At 40.9% G+C, this 21155-nt stretch overlaps 1 protein-coding gene across 1 annotated transcript in view; it reads right to left on the bottom strand.

The window, feature by feature from the left end:
* Positions 1–21155, bottom strand: part of gmds (GDP-mannose 4,6-dehydratase) — a 185603-nt gene that overhangs the window by 41715 nt on the left and 122733 nt on the right. The window lies entirely within an intron of this gene.

Below are 21155 nucleotides of genomic sequence, written 5' to 3' on the forward strand. Positions count from 1 at the left end.
AGAATAGAATAGAATGGAATAGAATGGAATAGAGTAGAATAGAACAGAATGGAAAGCCTTTATTGTCATTGCCTTTAACATACAATGAAATTAATTTCTACTGATTGTACTGATTGGTGCATGTAAGTTACAAAGAACATATTGCACACAATATATCACAGTTACAAAAAACAAATAAAAGAACAATAAATATAAAGTGCCAGTCTTCAGAGTGCATATGTTTACATTTAAAGTGTTATACAGGTTTGGGTAGCCTATATTTGAGATTTTAACCATTGTGACCATAATTGATTTAAGTTCTTACAGCATCTGTACCTGGTCCAGATTGTTGGTATAAAAAAACATGTATGCTGAAATCACAAACCTCCTTTATATCCAGCAGGTTTACGTTGCCATAAACAGTCATGAAGGTCAAGATGTTGTGCTTCAGCATTTGTCTTTACATTTCTCATTAGTTGTCTACTGGTCTACACTAATAATCATGCAACACAACATCAAGTAGAAAACTCACTGTTTTGAACTGTTTTGTTATGAAAAAATAACACTTCCTGTCAATGCATCACAATTAAAGCTTTTCACAGACCAGTCACCCATTGTTTGAAATACTGTAGGGAGAAATGGTAGAAGAAGAAATAGGTTAAGTGACCTGATTAGATGAAGAGCTAAAATGTCATGCTTACACAGTTGTGTGAGCTGTGAGCTCTCTCCAGCAGAGCAGAGCTGTAATTCAGACAGGACAGCGGGAAGGAGGAGAGTTGGCTTCCTCTGTCTATACTCAGGTGACTTCTACACTCTGAGGAGCACATCAGCCCACTTTATTTGCTCTACTTGGATTTGTGTTGAATGGAGTGTGTCTCTGTGTATGAGTGTGTGTGTGTGTGTGTGTGTGTGTGTGTGTGTGTGTGTGTGCGTGTGTGTGTGTGTGTGTGTTTGTGTGTGCAAGTGCTCCAGCCAGCCACATCAGTATGTTTTATGTGGTGAAGTTGGAGCTGGCTGTCTCGCTCTGCACATTTAGCAGATCCTGTGTTCCCTCTGCAATAGTACTCATAGATGTGTCTTCTGCACACTCACACAGTCACACAGGAAAAAAGAAAAAGAACCAAAAACCCAAATTCCCAGCAGCAGCTCCTGGAAGCTTCAAAGTTCATTACACCCGACAAAATAAAAGCACACGATGGAAAAACCCTCTTTATGAATTTTCTATTTCGTTTTTCGTTTCGTTAGATTTACAGTAGATATTTCATTTGCATAAACATATTTCTTTGCCATATACTGGTGCTACAGGAAATGTCAGGGAGTGATCAAAATATTAGGATAAACACTATTAGATGAATCAAGGTGTTGGTCAAGATCAGTCAGTCAGACCAGAGAAAAGAAATGTCAAGAAAAATCAAAGAAAATTATCTTCTGGGGACCTTGAATATCTATATATATATATATATATTTTTTTTTTTCTTGGTAATATATCTGCATATAGCACAGCAGATAAAATTCATTAACAGATAATATTTCAGGGAAATCTTTCAAATGTGGATAAAATTCTACAGGTGTGAAATCATACATTTTACCAATGTAGAAGGTGAAATATAGTACATGAAATGAAAGTATACTTCAGAAAAATATTACTCACAAAAAGGGTTGCTAGCTTGCCTAGTGCTAGTGAGTTAGCCTGGCAAGCTAACGTTAGGATAAGTAAACGTCGACTCTTATAGAACTTTTGGTAGATCATTCATAATAAATGGTCTGCAAATCATTGTGTTTTATGCAGAATTTTTCACATTACACTTTAGAAATTGCACAAATAAAGCTCTGAGGAAATATAAGAGTTATGAAATTGACATCCTCATAGTCTAAAAACATTCTTTTGCAAAATCATTGAAATCTGTCTCATGGGTAAAATTCTGTGGTAAAATATGTGTTTTCTATGCCAGAGAGAGCAGCCATCTTGAAATTTTGAAATTTCAAGTGGCTTGTGGGACATTTCAAATGAATGGCCACAATTTTGCTGCTTGTACACAGTTGAAAGATATTGCAGTTATCTGCTGCACTACAAAGTAAAGGTCCATCAGGAGTGTGTTGAATCTTCTCATAAGATTTCTTGTGTGTTGAAGCACAACTTGCTTATCCGTGAAAAATTGGCAAACATAGGAAAGGTAGGGTGGGGGTGGGGGGGTGGTCACCTAATTCACTTTTGGGGACCATACTGAATTTCATCTTGCTCTGGACAAAAGTGTCAGTGAGAAAAACTGATGGATCAAGCGACGGATATTTTGTTCTGCTACAAAAAACTAATCAGCCCATCTCTTCTCAGAACAGGTTTGTTGTGACAAAGTTTTATATGAACCATTTTCTTTCTCAAACACACACACACACTCTCTCACACACACTAGTGGTGATGGAATGCTCCTCCTCAGGGAGGCGAGGCCGTCCTATCTCAGGATCGTTCAGGGTCACCTGACCGCTCAAGGCTGATGGCTCCCCTGAGCCTGACCTCTGACCTCTCACCCTCTGGCCCCTGATGAACAAACCAGACTCTCACACTGCTACACGAGCCCATATCGGCACCTCTACGCGTGACTGACAGTGGAACGAACCAATCAGAGCGTGTTCATTTTTCCACAAACAGAGCTTCATCAGAATCTGTGTCTCTGCATTTTGTTCTTGTTAAATTGACAAGGAAATTGAATTATCTCACAAGAGCACATTAGTCTGACTGTCAGTTCATCACTGAACAGATAAAGAGAAAAGTTGGGAAGAAAAACATGAACAAGGGGAGTTTTTTTTTTCTTCAAATGATTGAGCGAAGAAACATTTCAGCAAATGTAGAAAATGTTACATTATTAGTACAGAAACTCAATTAGCAGTTAGACAATTAAGTCAAATCAACTTTAAGTTATATATCATTACATAACATTTATTTGACTGATGCTTTTGTCCAAAGTGACTGACAAAAGCATCAGCCAAATAAATATTGTTTGAATGTAAACAAAGTGCACCCTTTCAAAATAAACATCTAAAGGTTTTTTCTATATTATTGATATGTTTTATATTATTTATTTATTTTAAGACAACATGACATGACACGACAAAACACATGCAGCAAAGAGCAAAACAACAACTTATTATATCTCGATAGATTAGATATCTAATTCCCTCTGCAACGTGGGAATTAGAATTGGATTAGATATCTAATTTTTACAGCAATGTTTAAAGCAAAATGCCAAACAAGAGTTGACATTTCAGCTTATAAAATTATATATCATTATAAATTGAACATGTTTGGGTTTTTTTTTTTTTTAAACTATTTTTGGGTCAATTTCAAAATTAAACAATTAATACACAAAGTGATGTCTGGATAATGTAGATGATCATTAGTCACAGCTCACTTTACACAACAATGTTGAAGAATGTTGTAAAAAATAATAAAAATATTACAATTGAAAACAACATATAGATGCGCTTTAGATCTGGCCTGAAAATTTAAATGAGGTGAATTCATGTTCTACTATTCAAAATAATTCAACCCCTAATTAATTGTCAGTGAAAACAGTGAAATATCATCAACACTGATGACATCACTGCGAGTCTGTTTTGATCATCTGACCGGTTGATTATTTAAACTTGTAATGAAGCGCTCTCTTTTCAGTCTTCCTGCTGATGAATGTGTAGCCGGTAGTAAACTGGATGGCTGTGATGATGGGATTTGGGATTGTAGCTTGGCTTCTCTTTGCTGCCAGAGAAAATGTTTACAGCAGGAGTTGAGTGATGCGGCCTCTGCTGATTTTTAACCAGGAAACGTAATAAATAATATAGTGTATTTTCTCCTCGTTGCAGTGGGAATTAAGCTCAGTGAAATCACGGGAGACTGCAGTTTATTCCTCTCAGCGATAACAGCGAAGGGCAGCGCTGTGAATATTCCCACGTTTAACTGCTCCATCTTTTTCTTTAACTCCTTTACATCGCTCCACCCTTCTCTTTCTCTCCCTTCGTCCTTTTACCTTTTGCCCCCTTTCCCCATCTCTCTCTCTCTCTCTCTGCTCCTCTTCCACCCCTCCTCCCCCTCCCTCTGTCTCTCTCAGGATTGCTCTGCTTCATTAGCTATCTGATAAACAGCTCAGAGGTTCAGCCCTTCACACTGAACCCGCACCTTCCTGTTCACATGGCCACAGGATGACCCCCATCACACACTCCACACTCCACTCCGGGCTCAGAGACAGACACCGACCCCTGCAACCACCCTGAACGCCTTTACCTGAATTATATCCTGACACACACACACACACACACACACACACACACAGACACAAACACAGGGGGACATGAGAACATGGTGGCCAAAGTTCAAATGCTGGGTTTTGTTCAGAGACTGTAGAAAAACATGGATGTGTAGCGTCTGTGACATCATACATTTCTGATGGGAATGTTTTGAAATCTGTATCTTTGAATCGGCATCTACCGGGGCCAGAAAATTAAAATACAGACAAAAGGTTGGATCCATTTTTACATCTGGTTACAACACAAATCTGTTAAGCTCAGAGTTCACTTATTACTAAAGTACAATTGGACGATATGATGCATCATGTGCTGTTTGTACTGGGGTTGCTGTCCCAGTATCTTTAGTAATGCTGCAAATCAGTGAGCTGGATTGTTTCATGGAAATACTGGATTTACAGAATTTCTACATCAATATGATAAAAATTAAAAAAAAATAAAATGATCTGGTAGTTGTTTAATCAACTAGAATGTGACCTTCACACCTGCGCATTTTACCCATAAACTGATACTCAATTTAACTTTGTGCAATACTGTTACAGGGGTTTATAGGGCTACAGGGTTTGGTAGTCAATTAGCTAGATGATACATGTGTATCCTAGGTTTTCAAGTTTTTTGACTTTTTTTAAATCAACAAAACAAACCTATCCACTAGATAAGATAATAAAGTGTTAAGACAGCCATAAAACACGTAACAGAGGACCACACCAATACTATTTCAACATGCTTACAAGCTTAAACGTAAAACCTTTCAGTTGGGATTTCAAAGGGATCAGATTTGATGAAATGTTTAAGTCTGTCACTAGCTGTCAGTGAAAGGCTGTTAATTAAGGAAACCTGCTGCAACATAAATCCTTTGTCCAAATGCACAATGGCAAAAAGAAAGAGAGCATCTTGTGTTGGGATCACACACAGCTGCTGTTTATCCATGTTCATATACCTCATATGCAAATATGCACACTACACTGTATATATTACATAACTTTTTAGTGCACTTAGACTATCTGTCATACATCCAAATTGTTATCAAAATGTGAACAGTCAGTTATTTATGTGTACAGTTATTTATTTGCACGAGTGATGTCATTCTCCCATGTTGTTATAGTAACTGTCTTTCTCATTATAATATTACAGGTTGTTTCTTTCTTCATGTCATTGTTTTGTTTTGTTTTTTTGTTTTCCTTAATGTGAACAGTTTGTGTTGCACTGGTGGTGTGTTCTTTGTTGTGTATTTGTGTGTTTTTTAATGGCTTCTCTATTTGCCCTTTAAATTGCCCCCTGAGAACAAATAAAGTTTATTAAATTGAATGTATGAATTGAACGCCTGTCAACATTTTGACACTAAAACCCATTACTATTCATTAGCCATTCCTATATTATTATTACATTACTACATTAGTACTCAGTAGTCTTGGGTTGTACCACACCCATCTTTGGAATCAGCCTTCACCCTGATCCAAACTAAAGACTTGTAAAGTTTCTTGACTGCATCTCCAGTGCTTGTGACGCAACAGCAGTGACAGACAGACACATAAGGGCAGGTCCTGGTAGGTAGTTCCTGCTACAGTAGGTGTCTCCAGGACAACATTCTGCCACGAGGACACGCACGCACGCACGCACGCACGCACGCACGCACGCACGCACGCACGCACGCACGCACGCACGCACTGACTCACAAGGTAAAACAATACCAGCCACATGCTGTCACAGCTGGTAAATATTTGGTATATCATTTACGGTATAAAGTCTAAATATAAAATAAATATACAGCTTTTAACAAACAAATCTGCAGATGGCTAATGAATTAACTGATGAGGATTCAGCACTCATTTCAACAGAACAATGTGGTGGCTGCTACTATTTTTTTTTTTTTTTTCTGAAACTGCTTTATATTTAATCCTTTCCACATGCCCCTGTCAGATAGAGCACAGATAGAGCAGGTCTACAACCAAAGCTACTACACTGCGGGAAAATCCCTGGTACAAACCAAAGGCAGCCTGCTGACTCAGAATACTGCAGGAAAAGTCACAAAGTTCACTCTCACCACTGCAAAAGATGCACTGTTCAGGTCCTAACATTTTCTATCCAATAATTTCTGTAGATCAGTTTGTGTCAGATGCTGTCACAGAACAGCATCTCCGAGGCTGGTAAAGACTACACTAGGTCTAAATTTATTGGTTGGACCATGGCCGGTCCAGCCAATACGTGTCTCAAAGCAAACACTTAAGCAAGGTGGATTTTTGTGACGGTCCTCGGGCTGAAATCAGATCCTGATTCTCGGTTTCATTCATGACTAAAAAAAAGCTGAAATGTGTAAAAAGTTTCTTAGCGAAAAATAACAAACCAAACTCAGCCAAACCACATCTTCAGTGGTGACTTATCTAGACCTCCCTCCTCTTCTGTCAGCTGACCTCTCCATCCTCCCCCTCTGCGTCTCACCTCCCTCCCAGTATCCCAGCCTTGTTACGGCCCCCGCGGTCCTCCGTCTCCGGCTGCTTGACTACAGCTGACATGTGGAATGGCTCACAGTGAACACTTAATGGAGCTGCTATTATGGCCGCAGAAAGCCATCAGCCCCAATCACGGCCTGCTAATGCCATTAACCCCGGGGTTTCACACACAGGTATACCAGATGTGGGCAAATACACAAAACACACACACACACACACACACATACACACGCACATTTTCTGCCTCATCAAGACATGCAAATATGTGACAAAGCCACTTTCACATGAAGCTACAAATGCAGGGATTTGTTCAAATTCCTGCACAAATCAAAGCAGATCATAGTGAATTTCAAACAAACCATTTACATGGTAGCGCATATGTACTGGCTGCCTTTAACTTCTAATCTGCCTGAATCATTGCGGCTTCTGATGTAAACATCAGGCCCTGATGGAAATGCTGAGAGTTTCAGAGAAGCTGCAGGTTCCTGTCTTCCCCGCCACAGAGCTCCACCGGGGTCGGCTTTTCCAGATCATTTGTAGCTTAAGAGGTTCTCAGCTCTGTTCCACAACATGCTTGCACAGCTGCCAGACAAGAATGTTAAAGCCTGAAAAATAAGAAGAAAAGTGTTCTTATTTTGGCGTGGGCCAGGGGGAAAGGCCTCAGTTGGAGCAGACGCAGCTCCAGTCTGCCTGCCTGTCGGCCCCGCCTCATACCACTGATACTGAGATTAATGACCTGCACTTACAGCTATGATACAAGACATTCACGTGGACGCACACGGACACGTGCGTTAACAAGTACGGCGACGTCACATCTCAGCTCCAGCGCGGCCTTTCGCTCAACGTACGTCACAACTTGGTGTTATCAGCCGCTATGTTCGGACCCACATCCATCAAGGCCACTACTTCCCGGATACGCTGGCAATCATCTGCAGCCATCTTGTACTGAGATTAGGCAAATAGTATTGAAATTACGACTGCAGAATGACCTAGGCCCCAGAGCTGATACCAGAGGGCAGATAACCTCTCACTACTGTAGATGTTTACATATGACTATATTTAACTTCAAATTAATCTCATTTCTAATTACATGTGACTTTATTTGCATCACAACAATTCAGAGAATAACAAGGACCGCGGGGGAACTTCCTCTAGACGTCTGTTTCAGTTTTTAAAACCAGGCCAGTGGTTGAATGCCAATCTTATCCTCATATAGGTTTGTATACTACCTTCATAGCACAGTGCAGCACATGAGGCCAACTGTCATGAAAGGATGCTGTGGTGGATTAGACTTGTCCATACTAAGGAGCCTAAACTTGGAAACACATATTCTTGTCCTTCGCCGACACTAAACCGACAATTTTTTTTAACACCAAAAAAACACAGCTTTTAAAATAAGTTGCAGTAGTTAGTATGAGGCAGTGTGGACAGTTTCCCAAAAAGAAACAACATGTCTACTGCATTCAGAAGTAGGCTTGGATGATATTTGATAATATCGAATCTAGCGTTATTTTCTGCCATACGCAGTATTTTTTAAGATTTTTAAGAAAAGAAAAACCTTGTTTTCAGTATTTGGGCTGGACTGTAAATTTTCACCGATCAGCAAGCCTATTGAGGGTTTGTTTTTTTTGGGGGGGGGGGGGGGGGGGGTNCATTCAGAAGTAGGCTTGGATGATATTTGATAATATCGAATCTAGCGTTATTTTTTTTTTAAGATTTTTAAGAAAAGAAAAACCTTGTTTTCAATATTTGGACTGGACTGTAAATTTTCACCGATCAGCAAGCCTATTGAGGGTTTTTTTTTTTTTTTTGGGGGGGGGGGGGGGGGGGGGGGGGGGGGGGGGGGGGGGGGGGGGGGGGGGGGGGGGGGGTTGCTTTTATTCTAGATACAGTGAAAGAGAGAGGGGAAAGTTGGGGAGAGAGAGAGGGGATGACATGCAGCAAAGGGCCACAGGTCAGGGGTAAGGACTAGGCCTCAGTGGTACGCACTCTACTGGGTGAACCACCGAGGCGCCCCAGGACAGGTTGTTTTTCCATCATTAACACGTATGTATATTTAGGTTGTAACACAACTTTCTGTCATAATTAGTATAGTTTTTTTTTCCAATTCACATTAAATAAATAAATAAATATATATATGACAAACATTTTCCCTGCATCTGGTAGTCTAAAATAAAAATATAATGTATAAAAAAAATATAAAATGTCATAAGTTATAACCTTTATTTTAATGTCAACTGATGAAAAAGTGCTTAAGATGTGATAATAGAGTGATATACCTGAGTTTACCAGCAAGGTGTAACTACAGTAGTGGTGACTTGTTTACTTCTGCCAACAACGAAGAATCATCTATAGTCATTCGGTTAGTAAAACATGTCAATGAGAAAGAACACCGGTGCTGTGTTTGGCTACACTAACATACAAAATACAAAATAAATACACATGCTTGGTTACTCATCCTAGGATGCACAATTTAAACTGTACAAAAACAAAACCTGGTATTTCTGCTTTCAAAGATGTGTTATTTAAAATTCTCAAAGTGTTGCAAGTGTGAGGAGCAGTTTAAACAGTTGCTGTGATCTTTCAGTTTTCTTATGGTCTTTCGCCATCATCCACATATTTTATATTTTTATTTATTTATTCAGAATACACAACTGTGCTATGTTTTTGTCATTGTGTTTGCATCATCATGTCGAATATGTTATTACAGAATATAAAACAAGTAATTTAAGACAACCGGGCTCAGAGAGAAGAGGCGGGACAAGCACTGTCTTCATCACGTAGACAGTTTACGCTTATAGCCATTTGACAAGCTGGTGTGTTTGGAGTGAACAGAGTGTATGAAATTACCTGTGTGTGTGTGTGTGTGTGTGTGTGTGTGTGTGTGTGTGTGTGTGTTAAACAGCATTCCATAACAGTGCAGGATAATCCCAAACACCGGATTAGAGAAGAGCAGACACGTCTGACAGCTTCCTCTGAAACTCTGCGCTCAAAGGATCCTTTTGTTCTTTTACTGCCCGCGCTGTAACATGTGTAACACACGTCCATTCATACACACATCCTACAACTCTGGCACTGACAGGATACACGTAACTCTATCAATATGCACAGTGGCATCTCATAAACCAGATGATTTGAGTCCTCCCTGCCTCTCTAAACAGCATATCACATAACAAATCCACAGCAGAACACAACACCGACAGACAGTCCACATCAGTACAAACATTTTGACACCATGGAGTGGGTGGTGCAGGGAGGAGGGGCTATTTAAGACAAGTCTGAAGTACTACTTCTCCTTTTCTGATGTTTTTTATTGGAGCTGAGGATTGAACCTCAGTGTTTTTGAGCACTGACCAAAAATGTGTCAAAAAAGTAATCAGATATTTCCTGATTTGAATCAGAAAACCTTTCAAATTTTAGACGATACTTTATTTTGTCAGTGTTTTTATTTCACAGAGGTGCAGTGAGCAGTCATATTTTGTCAAATAGAAAAACTATAGTGTGGGTTAAAACCAAGCGGCAACCTCCGGGGCTGAAAAATGAAGCAAACACTGAAGTAACAAAAAACTGCAGTTCCTCTAATGACCACTAGAGTCTGGCTCCAACAGTGAGTCAATCCCCATAGACTCCCATGTTAAAATATCCAACCTTACAGCAGAAATAAACATGTTTACAGCCTGGTACAAAACCACTGCCACTTTGAGTGACAGGTGGGTAAGCATTTTCTTGCCAAAAAACAGCATGCACCGAGGTATTGGCTCGACACACCCCTCCTCTTTGACCATTTTTGGATTAGCTGGGAGTTAGGGGCGGAGTCAGGCACTGCCAAGATGGCAACAGTGGAGCATCCAACTCTGAGCTTCAAAGCCTCTCTTCAGAAACCAGTGTGTGACGTCACGGAGGCTACGTCCATCTTTATTTATAGTCTATGTTTAAAAAATGGTGATAATACCCTAAGCAAGGTAATCAAAAGGGTTTCAATTCCACATTGCAAGTATTATAACTGATACCTGCTAATTTTAAAAAGCAGCCCGACTGTTTTATAGTCCACAAAAAATGGGATTCAAAGACCTTATCACAAATTGAACATGTATCTAACAAAGGCTACTGTTGTACAATTCATGATTCATGTGTTAAAGTACAAACACAAAAAAAACCCAAAATACTAATATTTTTGTCTAAAGCAACAAATGAACAAATAAATCAAATACAAGCTTGTAATGCTTTGATAATTAATGTACACTCAATAGTGCTTACATGTAACCTATTATACCATATAATGTACATTATTGAAAAGAATTGACTATATAAATATTTGGGGTTAAACTTTACATTCATCACTGTCTTGGCTAATAAAAAAGGAAATTACAGAGTGTGACAGAAACCATATATAAAGTTAATGTGCTTTAAATAACAATGCAGCAGGTTCATTAGATTCAAAGACTGTTCAGACTGTTTAATGCCATTATGTTGCATGAAACAATATTTCCTTTGACATCAGTTTGCACACTAGTCTCTGGTGATTGCCCTTAACAACGAAACAACACACACAAAAAAATATGTTTCTCAAATTGGGCCAGCAGAGACATTCAGTCTGAGGCTCAGTGACTAAGTTCTGCCACCCATTATAAACCAGTACAGATAAACCAGCTGGTAAAAATAACATTTCAGTGGATCTCAGTTTAGCACAATGAAGGCCTGCATGCTTTTTACAGGCAGCCAGAGGGACCAGATATCAAGTTGGAAAACCACTGAAATGGAGACTGGTGGGCTAACATTCCCCGAGTTCCTGAGAAGAGAAGTTTTCAACAAATGAGTTTTCCTTTCCAACATATTTTATGCGACTTTACTCAGTTATGTTTGACCACCATCTCTCTGCTCGTATAAGGACTGGGCTTTTTTTTTTCTTCTTTTTTTTTCATCTCCGCGTCTGCCTGCGTCCCACAATCCCTGATGGTCTTGTAGTGAGTCAGTGAAGGGCAGGGGTGGATTTGGCTGAGCCACAAACCAGACCAGACCTAACCAGACCAAACCAGGGCAAACCAAACTAGGTTAAACCAGGGCAGGCCATATCACTCCAAACAGAACTTTCCAACTCTTCTTTGCGTAAATGCAACTAAGACCCTCAATCAATCAATTTAGGACACACACATTAACACACACACACACACAGACACACAGACACAAACACACACAGACACAGACACACACACACAGACACACACACACACACACACACACACACACACACACACACACACACACAAACACACACACACACACACACAGAGACGCTAGTACGCACAGCTAACTTTCCCAGGCTCCACCTCAGGGAGCACACATCATCCAAATGGCTGCTATGGAGCTGTGATTTTTAGCAGAACAGCTTTTTTTTCTTTTACAGAGCCCCTATTTTTAGAGATGGCTGAAATTATTAACCCCCCCTCCCTTTTACCCCCCCACCCCCCACCCACACACCCACACACACACACACACTCTTCATTCTCCCCCTCCTCCTCACCCCCACTGACCCTCCTTCCCTCCACTCTCTCCTGTTGTGTTTTGACCAAAAAAGTCAGAGACTGCAGCGTTTTTCCTCGTCAGACACAGACTGTCTGAACGTTGAGCTGAAGACAGACAGGGCTATATTTACAGTCTGACTTCACTCTGAACGCACACGCACATACATACACACCCACACACACACACACACACACGCACACCCTGCTGTAACACGGTCGGGATGACGCAGAGATGACCACACCTCGGCGTTGTCTGTTTCACTCTGACCATGTTCTGCTGGCCGGGCCACACGGCGGTGGTTAACCTCAGAGGATGCTCTTTCACAGACAGCAGCCTGTTACCCTGAAGAGGTCACACAGTCTGACAGACGAGGGAGATTTCAGTCAATCACAGTCAGTCCAAAACATCTCTCTCACACAGTAATGCCTCTGGTGGGTTTTAAATCATGACTGTGTCCAAGGGAAAGACAACTTTAAGGAATACATCAACTTTTTTTTTTTTAACTAAATCACTCCTGTCAGTGTAACTTAGCAGACGGTATACTGTATTTAAAGGAGCTATTTGTAAGTTGCTACTGCTACATAGCTAACATTAGCATTAACAGCTGTTTACTCACCAGTCTTGCCAAGCACTTCGGCCATCGTTGCATTAAAACAAGAGGGTATATGTCTTCTGAGCAGCTACTTGTGACTCGGTATTGTAAAGTGATAGAGACCGACTGACTGTGCTTGGGCTAGCTGGTTAGCATGCTAACTTCAGTAGAAGAATAGAAGTGATAGAAATAGAAGCAAAACAACAGACAGCTGTTGGTGAGTAAAGGAAGTAAGTTTGATGCTGAACTCAACATTTCTTCGACTGCTAAGTAAACAGCTGTGAATGCTAATTTTAGTTATGTAGCAATAGTAAAATTTAATTTTTTTTTAAAGGAGCAGATAAATCAATTCCCACATGAATTTAACGTCTCCCTGCAAAGTTGTTATGTTTTCATGTTGCAAGAAGAAGTTGACTGCCACAATGTGCAATAAACAAGCAGCTCAGACACCTTCCCTCAATCCATCAAGGTGTTCTTGACATATTGCATTCACAAGAATGGGACAGAGGGATGGACGGATGGACTGATACTAAGCTGTAGTTATAAAATATATCACTTTCCCTACTTTTACAAGTTTTTCGAGAACCTTAAACAGGCAGAAAGTGAGACTTTTGGAAACAATGACGAAGACAACCACATTCACTTCCTGATTGGATATCATCAGTCACGACGTATCCTTCCCAGATTCGTCACGCTCCTATCACGTGACGCGTTTTCAGAATAAAACAAACGGCATCAGACTCACGGATTACGAATTACAAGCAGTCATGTGATGTGTGTTTTCAGGCATGTTAGAAGAGATATCATTTCGTCTGGACGGAGATTGTTTTTGTGTTAAAAACATAATTTTACAATAAAAACCTATGAGTGTGGACGTAGCCTTCATCCCTAACTTAACTGATAATGAAAGTGATGTTTTTAGTCTGACGAGATGTAAGAACATAATAAAACTCTATACTGACTTCACTACTGTTTTTTGCTTCTTTATTAGCATGTGTAGCAAACAGAACGAGAGCTGATTGCGGTTCAAATGCTTTCCTACGATGTATTGCCGATATATTTGATAGTAAGAAGTCACTATATCATTTCTGTGGACGATGTCTTAAATTCAGTGTTTTCATCTCATCCTCTTCACTTTCAACACAGCTCTTCTTCTGTTCTTCTCACAACAACCCACTGTTGCTGCTGATTAAAACACTGGATGTTTATCGTACACGACAGCTCCAACCTGAGACGTCACAACATAGTGACGGACCACAACAATATCTTCCAGATGATATAAACATGTAGACAGAAGAAGCAAAAGACTGTTTGTAAAGGAAGATGAGATTCCTTCGCCCACCTCCAACTGATATAAGAGCATCAATCACGCCTGCACCCATTCCTTTGATATTATCAGCGTGTTTGTACATCTAAACATAGCCACATGCATGGGGAAGTCCACAAACACACACACACAATCACACACACTTGAACTTGACTGTGACCTCTGGCTGTATGAACAGTTAGTCCTCAGTAAACAATCTTTCCATGTTTTCACCAGAGGGAGGGAAGGGGTCCCATAAAGACCGTCTTTCACTATTTAAGCCTAAAATGCACTGAGAAACTACATCGTCCATGCATGCACACACACATGAAGACACACACACAGACACACACACAGACACACAGACACACAGACACACAGACACACAGACACACACACACAGACACAGACACACAGACACACACACCCACCCACAGGTTGGGCCCAGCTCCATATAATGTGGACAGAGCAGCTGATTCTTGGAGCTCGGGCGATAGCGTCATTTTTACACCGTGAGAACATGTGAAACACATTTCTCAAAGGAGTCTTCTCATTTGGTGTGGGTGTGTTACCATTTTTGGGGGGAAAAGGGGGGCAGGAACACACACACACACAAATACCCAAAGACACCATTTAAGTCACGTTAAATATAGCTGCTACATGCTAATCTGTCATAGCTGGGTTATGAATAGACAGTGACGGGGGCTAAAGAGGATGTGAAAGGTGTTTAAAATAGTCACTTCAGATTCTCTGTGCTTTATTTAACGCACTGTAACCCATTTCTTCTCTCTCTCTCTCTCTCTCACACATAGACACACACACACACACACACACACACACACACACACACACACACACGGACACACATCCCCGGCTGTCAGAGAGAAGGTATCGATAGCAAAGGGGGACGAGTGATGCTGGGCCAGAAAAGCACTTTATTTATTTTGCTCTCTTTGAAGAGGCAGGAAGAAAAACAAACATCAGCGGGGGGAGGGCGACGTGAACGCTGCCTCTCGACTTCACAGACCAACTGAATGTTTAGATTTACTTATATATCTTTCAACGTACACCACAAACTGCTGGCAGAATGTAATATCAGAGCACTCACTTCCTAGAGAGGGAAACATCTGCAGAGAGACAGAGTATATGCAGTGGTCGGAAAAACATCTCCAAGCTGGACGGTAAAGCAACTTATTTAAAAAAAAAAAAAAAAAGTGAAACATTCGTTGGTTTAAGCTTCTTATATGTGAGGATCTGCTGCTTTTCTCTGTTATAGCAAATATTTTTAATTCAACAGAATGAAAATAATTGCTAATTGCTGCTCTAGTTCCTATCTATTATGACTTAGACCTATTTTTAATTCATTATTTGTATTGTATTTGTCATTTTTTGTACTTTGATCAGTACAAAAATTAGTAGCTTAGCTCCCATGCAACTTGGTTGGTAACTAACTAACTAACTAACTAACTAACTAACTTGGTTAATCTTCCTAAAGAAGTGATGGGGAAATCAAAGTGTAAATTTTGTCTTGTTTTTTTAATTCATTCAGTCAAACTTAATTTGTACAGCACTTGTCATGCAGGTTAGTGCAGTTCAAAGTGCTTCACAGACTGATGAGCTAGAAAGAAGAGGACAAGCTGACAATGAGATACAATAAAATAGATTTAAAAAGCTATAATAACACTAGTAAACAACAACAACAACAACAACAACAACAAAAAAACACATAAGAAAAATAATATTTTTTGTCATTTCCCTCAACAGGAAGGATCCACTTCAAGCCGACCAAGAGTATGTGTGAAACGCACAGAACAAAATACACAATGCAGGAAGCTAAGTCTACATATGTTTTGTTATCAGTGACAGTGTAATGTGATTGGCTGCAACAGAAAGTCAGATAGCAGGAGAAGGATGCAGCTTGTGTGTGTGTGTGTGTGTGTGTGTGTGTGTGTGTGTGTGTGTGTGTGGGGTGGGGGTGGGGGGGGTGGGTGGTGTTGGGTGGGTGGGGGGGGGTTCATAATATTTTTAGTCTTTCCACGAAATCTGAAGACAGATAACAGCATGGGAAAGTGGAATCAGACAGAGCAGATGTACAGATGAGCAATGTTTGTTTGTTTGTGGAACAAAAGGGAAGAAATGAAAGAGACACAGACTCAATGGAAGTCATTCTTTTTTACTTCTTGGAAGGTTTAAGTGAGAAAGCAGAAGCAGAGAGGAGAGTAAGGGGGTGGCCAGTAAACTGTACGGTTGTCAGGCCAAACTGTCTTTGTGAATTGAATTTCCAGACGTCCTCGACAGGTTGAGCTTGACCTCTGACCCACAGACAAATGAACCCCGACCTCAAGGAGCAGCACTGTTAGAAGGAGACTCCGTTTACACGGTAAACTGGCCTGAACGCACATCGTACTCATAAACGCTCCACTGCCTTTTGTCTGTCAGTCAGAACAATGCCTGCTTTCCTCTTCACAGCCGTACAGTACGTGCGTACATGTGTGTGTTTCTATGCTGGGCTCCGTCTCTCTCTGCTCAGAATATGTTTCCAGCCGCGGTGATCTCATCTGAGATGCTATCAGCCTGTTTACTGTTTCTCTGCTCCCCTGCGGCCACTACAGTGCTTACAAATTGGACAATCAAGAGCAGGTGTGTGTATGAAATACAAATGTGTGTGTGTATGTGTGTGTGAATGACTTCAACGGCCCATTTGAGTTTTTATGCAACTATATCCTCCTCCTTTCTCCCTCCTCCTCCTTTCTCCACTGCAGGTGGAAGAGTGACTCCTCCCCTGGTGAAAAGCAGGGTGCACACAGATCCCCCAGCCTGTAAACTTTAACGGTATTTTGTCACGTATTTAAGAAAACTCTTAGTGTATTTATGGCAGTGCAGCGGCCACGGGCTCACTGTGGGCTGCGGTCGAAACGAGGGCCACGTTGGATTGATTAGGTGGGCCTGGGGGGAACCGCAGGTCAGTAATCACCTGACACAAACAGTTCGGAGGGCACTTCTTTTCTTTTTCTGGAGAGTTATGGCATAAAATCTGGGGAGCCCAACAATGGCCCTTTCACATCAACAGTGGCACCACAGCAGATGATGCAGTATCATTTCATCATCAGTATCATTCTTGCAGATCTCTGCTTTGATACGCAAGTGAAAAATGTTGTCCAGGCAGAAGGAATAAGTGTTAAATGTTAAAACACTGTAGGCTCAAAAAGGATGTCCATTAACCTCATCTGGGGTTTTATAAAATCAGTGCTCTGTTTGATGGGTTGTTGTCCTTATCTTCACAAACTGAGACAACACTGATAAAGTGCTGGGTGACACACACAGAGAGAGAGAGAGAGAGGTGCAGGTTGGCGAGATGATTGGGGGCCTTTGGGGACAGCTGGGAAACTGCACATTCATCATTTTCACAAAACATGAAATGGGTACAACATAATATTTTAAAAACAGATAAAATCCCCCTCCATCCTCCGTCCTCTTTATCTCTCTTCAGAGTGACTGTTGATTCATTAACGTTATCTGACCACTGCAGCAGGAGCGAGGGGAGCCATGAAACACACACACACACACACACACACACACACACACACACACACACAGACACACACAAACACAAACACACACACTCAGCGTTTCCTGAAACACATGAGCACGTACTAAGTTTCCTGTGGGAATTTATTTTCAAATCAGCTATCTGCCCTCACCTGCTGCCACCGTCAGCCTCATCCTCCAGCTCCCATCACGTCATTAACACATTTACACAGAAAACTCCCAGAGAGCCAGTCACACGGATGAAACGGTGAAGGACGGAGAAAAGGCAGTTGGATAAAGTGAGAGAGGATTAAGTGGAGGAGAGAAATAAGCAGGTGGGGAGAAAGAGAGCAAGAAAAGACGAGGATGAAAACTTGATATGAGGAAGTAAGGAAAACTGACACGCACCTGAAGGCGGTTCAGTTATGCTCTGACACCACATTTGCATTGTGCACAGAACCGTTACAGCTTAAGACACACGATGGCTGACAGTAAACACACACCTGCTGACTTTGGCAGGGATTTAAATTTAGTTTATTAATTATTAATTAATTTCAATTTTTGTCAATTTTCTATAAATTATATTTTAGTCCCGAAACATGATACAACATTTTTATTCAAATTTACCTGATGAGATGTTTTTAGAAAGTTTTAGCTTTGGTTTTAAAATTCAGTCTATTATTTCTGTCATATTTATCTAATAATTAGCCATTTTTTGTCACTGATACTTCTTTCTTATATATTTCAACCAAATGAGAGATTATCTTTTATTTCTCAATCATATCAATGATCAGAACAGTTTTAACTTGCAGTCACAAGCAGACAGAATTACCTTCCTAACTCATATTTAATCTGCATGGCTGCATAAATCCCTCTCTTCTGACAGGGCGACAGGCAAAGTGTGTCTGCGTATTGTTTCTACTTTCTCTACCAACTGGCTGGAAAATCGGCACTGACGCCAAACCCAACGAGGATATTTGTGTTAAAGTTAAATTTCACGCCGTATTGAGAACTTGTCTCAAATTGAGGATCTTAATGTTGACTGACAAGCAAGCAAAGCACACAAACATTCAACTGCAGTCTTTTAATAGGGAGTTCAACTGGGTGACCCTTTGACTAGGTGAGTTTTCGGTTTTTGTTTTTATGTCAAGGTTTTTAATTTCGTAACTTTGTCAGGTTGGTTTGTCAGTAAAATAAATGTTGTGTCTTTATAGATTTTCTTAGAAACCATCATATTAATAGTTTGTCAACAAAAATGTACTGTTACAGTTTTCAGTGCCCGGCGCACACACACACACACACACACACACACACACACACACACACACACACACACACACACACACACACACACACACCACACACACACACACACACACACGTGTTATCAGCAGGGAGACCAGATCAGATGAAAGCGGTGTCGCTGTTGATACTGAGCCGATAGCATCAGGACATTAACACATAAACTCAGGGCCAAATGACACTGAAAAGGACAAGCTATTACCAGTTAGTGTCATCAAAACATTCCACATGGTCGCTCTGCGTGCGTGCACACACACATGCGCACACATACTCTCTCACACAGACACACACACACACGTTCTGTCGGCCCATCAGAGGTGTGTGTTTTTGAAATGTTCCTGCAATGTGTCCAGTGTGTAAGATAAGACAGGAGTAGTGTAAACAGTAGAGTGTGTGTGTGTGTTGAATGTAGTGCCTCCACATGTTGAGCATAGGAAACAGATGCCTCACCCCTGGCTATATGAGAGAGAGAGAGAGAGAGAGAGAGAGAGAGAGAGAGAGAGAGAGGGAGGTTGTGTTTGTATTGGAGCTGTTCAGGAGGGACTCTTGTGCAGTCTTGTGGCTGTTGTTCCACATTGTTCCACAGCCCAGACACCCAGAGGGGTACAACAAGCAGCGGCCATTTTCGGTGCTTCATGCTGACCTTTGCAAATTCTTCTCGTGGCAACGGCAATCTGGGCGCCAAAGGTTCTCACAGTCTGAACTTTTACCCATTGAAATACACAGGGAGAGTCAGACTGGTACAGTAACCAGAGTTAAGAGCAGAGTTAACTCATAACAGCTCCAGCTGACAGAGAGTCAGTTTCCACTGGTGGCACCAGACTCGCAAACACACAATAAATTAGTGTAAGTTTTCCTATATGTTCTTTATCTGTTCAGCTTTTGACAGAGAGGTGTCACCTCTCCACTTATGTCAATGAGGCTCCATAAAATTCAGCAGAATCACATAACACAGCCCCCAAACTGACCCCTCAACATTACTCTGGCACACACTCAACCACAACTCAACAAATTTTATTCCCATGATCATGGAAAATAATTCCGCAGCTATTTCTATTGTGTGCCTTCTTGTCTGTTAACAATAACTGATGAAACTACCGACAGCTAAAGTGAGTACAAACAGTCTTTAAGAATAAAAATGACTCTATTCCTGTGGTAAGTTGCTGTGGTATAAACTTATACACACCTCTTAGTGTGTGTATTCGCTCACACAGTGTTGTAAATTCCCTGCTGTTTTTCCTTATGAGCCCCCTGTTATTTCGTTATCCTGGGTCCTGTGTTGTTATTTTTAGCCAGGCGGCCTTTTGGTCAGCCAGGTTGCACTGTAGGGTCATAGAGTTTGGGAGTTAGCGTAAGGGAGTTACTATAGTAACCAACAGTGATGCTTCTGCTTTCCCTTCGTGAACAAAGAGTGCGTTTGTGAAAACTGTAAGTTATTATTTAATATATTTCACTTTTGTATGTAGGTTCTGTTACGTGGCCTTGACTTCTATGTTTCTGAGCTGGTTCTGTCAATGTGTGTTATTTGACTCACTCTTGGTTGAGCTAATGCTAGCCAATTAGCCGTGTTACAGTGCATGCGTTACATGTGTGTGTATGTGGAATGCCATCTAAGCTATTCTATTCGCTATTTTTTGTTTGAATAGCCATCATGGTATATTGCTAGGGCGATGAAGCCTGGTGTCTTTAGTATCTGAATCTGTTTAAAAAATATTACGCATTTTATTCTGTCTTACAGTAAAGCATTCCCAGTTCAATTCATTCAGTCAATAGATCATTCATCATCCATGGCAGCGTTATACTGAAGATGTATCTGTTCTGCTGCCAATCGTCTTATTCCAAACAAAGAACAAAGAGCAAGAGCTGTTCCCTGTGTGTGCCTTCACTCTCTGACCGGAGTTGCTGTAGTGGATAAAGTGGTCCCAGCATTGTACATCACCCCCACCACTGCAGAAACATTAGAGAGATGCAATAAACCTGAAGGGAGACCAGTACGGTGCATTCATGGTCATCATGTACGCGCAAAGTTACAGTTGATGAAGATGTTATAAAAACATATTGATCTCGCCCTTCACAACCCTGATGTCAGTCCCATCAAAATGTCCTGCAATCAGCTTCAACTTGTGGGATCTTTCAGGTCCATGATGTTATCAGGACCAAAGGTGGCACAGACCAGACCAGA

This window comes from Seriola dumerili, unplaced genomic scaffold (genome assembly GCF_002260705.1).
Source record: "Seriola dumerili isolate Sdu_G_001 unplaced genomic scaffold, Sdu_1.0 BDQW01000189.1, whole genome shotgun sequence".
Taxonomy (NCBI): domain Eukaryota; kingdom Metazoa; phylum Chordata; class Actinopteri; order Carangiformes; family Carangidae; genus Seriola; species Seriola dumerili.